This window comes from Bombus fervidus, unplaced genomic scaffold (genome assembly GCF_041682495.2).
Source record: "Bombus fervidus isolate BK054 unplaced genomic scaffold, iyBomFerv1 scaffold0034, whole genome shotgun sequence".
Classification (NCBI taxonomy): domain Eukaryota; kingdom Metazoa; phylum Arthropoda; class Insecta; order Hymenoptera; family Apidae; genus Bombus; species Bombus fervidus.
Window position 1 is genome coordinate 2,102 of NW_027212597.1, and position 2,899 is coordinate 5,000.

General features: G+C 47.9%; 1 non-coding gene across 1 annotated transcript in view; it reads right to left on the reverse strand.

Annotated features, from left to right (window-relative positions):
- Positions 1 to 2,830: 2,830 nt before the first annotated feature.
- LOC139997168 (small subunit ribosomal RNA) overlaps positions 2,831 to 2,899 on the reverse strand; it is a 1,924-nt gene continuing 1,855 nt past the window's right edge. Inside the window, exon 1 of the ribosomal RNA XR_011802610.1 lies at positions 2,831 to 2,899. This exon is cut by the window's right edge and continues 1,855 nt beyond it. This is a non-coding gene — a ribosomal RNA (small subunit ribosomal RNA).

The window sequence follows — 2,899 nt, forward strand, 5'->3', positions numbered from 1 at the left end:
ATCGTTTATGCATGGATTTTTGTTTGTGTACTCAGGTTTTTGTACTCTTATTCTCGGTTCGAAAGAAGCCGATATCCGACAAACGTCCGACCAACGGGAATCGAACGCGCGGAAGTCGCCATATGATTGACGACACGAAAATACGTTCGAAAACGAAATCGGACGGACTGCGCGACGACACACGCAGCCCGCCGACCGGGCGTAAAGTGCATTATAATATATAACAACCAACGAGATCGAAGCTCCGTTCGTCAGGAAACGACGGGGATATAACACCCGATTCTGAATCCTCTGTACAGCACACGATCTCGCGAAGAAAGCGCACGGTGGCTAGCCCATGATATATATATATGTTCGTTCCTCTCGTCCAGTTATTCGAAGCAAACAGCCGATATGCATCTCCATCGTTCGGGTAAAAAAAAATCGATGGGACGCGCACGGTCGTAGTCTTCCTCGCGCGGTCGTTTCTTCCCGATAGCCAGAAGCAGAGTTTGAAAAACTCTAGCGACGGAACGAGGCATTAGACTCTCGACAACGAGGATAGAGAGACGGCCGGCGATCCCCTCTGAATCGACTTCGGTGGTTCAGGTAAAAATAAAAAAAATCGATGGGACGCGCACGGTCGTCGTTCCTCTTCCTCGCGCGCGGTCTATTCTTCCCGATAGCCAGAAGCAGAGTTTGAAAAACTCTAGCGACGGAACGAGGCATTAGACTCGCGACAACGAGGATAGAGAGACGGCCGGCGGTCCCCTCTGAATCCACTTTGGTCGCTCAGGTAAAAATAAAAAAAAATTCGAAAGGGACGCGCACGGTCGTCCTTCCTCTTCCTCGCGCGGTCTTTTCTTCCCGATAGCCAGAAGCAGAGTTTGAAAAACTCTAGCGACGGAACGAGGCATTAGACTCTCGACAACGAGGATAGAGAGACGGCCGGCGGTCCCCTCCGAACGGATGGCGACAACGACGACTAAAGCGCGAAAAATCGCGACGAAAAGGAACGCATCTCCGTTCAGGTGTATGTGTGTGCGTGCGTTTAAAAAAAATTCGATGGGACTCGCAGCCATCGGCCTCGCGCGGTCGTTTCTTCCCGATATCCAGAAGCAGAGTTTGAAAAACTCTAGCGACGGAACGAGGCATATGACTCACGACAACGAGGATATGGACAGGCGGTCCCCTCTGAACGGGTCGACGAGACGATGGTAAAAGAGACGAACCGGACGAAACTTCCGTCGATCAGGTAAAAATAAAAAAAAATTCGATGGGACGCGCACGGTCGTCGTCGTCGTCTTCCTCGCGCGGTCGTTTCTTCCCGATAGCCAGAAGCAGAGTTTGAAAAACTCTAGCGACGGAACGAGGCATATGACTCACGACAACGAGGATAGAGAGACGGCCGGCGGTCCCCTCTGAATCGACTTCGGTGGTTCAGGTAAAAATAAAAAAAATCGATGGGACGCGCACGGTCGTCCTTCCTCTTCCTCGCGCGCGCGGTCTATTCTTCCCGATAGCCAGAAGCAGAGTTTGAAAAACTCTAGCGACGGAACGAGGCATTAGACTCGCGAGGATAGAGAGACGGCCGGCGGTCCCCTCCGAACCAACTTCGTCTAGTTAAGAATCGTTACTCTTTACCATCACTCGCACTGGTATATATCTTTTCGGGCCAACATCCACGCAATGCGTTTTCGTTCTAGGTTACCCGATCCACGAGTACGAACGTACAACGTGGTTTCGTTTTGTCGAACATCGTATATCGTTCGCCGTTGAAACGAACGACAACGAAACGACATAGGAAGAACGAACGCCCTTTGGGTAGGAAGCACGTTTCGAGGAACGACGAGAGTTTGGAGAGACGCGCGAGATAGCTGGAGACGCGCAGATATAGGTATCCATGGATCTTCGAAGAGAACCTTCGAAGATATATAATTCGGTATCCTTTTTTTCTGCGGCTCGCTATTCGCGTTCTTTCGCTCTCGTCGACGACTCGTTATAGACGCTTCGTTCGATCCCAAAGAGCAGTCTTCCTTATGTCCCGTTGCTAGGAGGTGAGGCCTACGCAACGCAACTACGAAATATAGAAGAGGTGTGAGCAGTGATCTCTCCGACACGAGGCACTTTAGAGATTTTAGTTTATATATTATATTGTTCGTTCGTTGGATTTCCACGATGCAAATACGAAATACGAGATCGTGACGGCGGGTCTTTCTGTGTACGACCTCACGCAGGCGCCTCGATCGCATTTCTCATTACACGTGGTTTCCACTGTAACTTTTAGTTTTTTCGATATGTGTTCAGCTCAAGTTCCCTCACATATCGTTATTATTATTATTATTATTAATAGTAGCGGTTTCGTGTTATAGGATTCGGAGACGGCGGGTCTTTCTGTGTACGACCTCACGCAAGCGCCTCGAGAATCTTTTTAAGTTTTTCGTTTGTTATAATATTATTCGGAGACGGCGGGTCTTTCTGTGTACGACCTCACGCAGGCGCCTCGAGAATATTTTTAAGTTTTTCGTTTGTTATAATATTATTCGGAGACGGCGGGTCTTTCTGTGTACGACCTCACGCAGGCGCCTCGAATTATTCGTGTAAAAGTATATCTCTTCATCCCGATGATCGAGAGAGAGTGCCACACTCTTCGTATAGTTTCGTAACTGGAGCGTCTCTCACCTCCTTATTGTAAAAAATTTGGCTTTTGTCAAAGTATATAGCTTGTTAATACGTCGTATATACTTTGTGTCGATATAGGAGGAGTACGGCTCCTTACCGACGATATTATATATATTTTATTATACAGTGTTCAAGTCAAATATATTCTTTGTGTTTTTGTATTTTTCGTTAATGATCCTTCCGCAGGTTCACCTACGGAAACCTTGTTACGACTTTTACTTCCTCTAAATGATCAAGT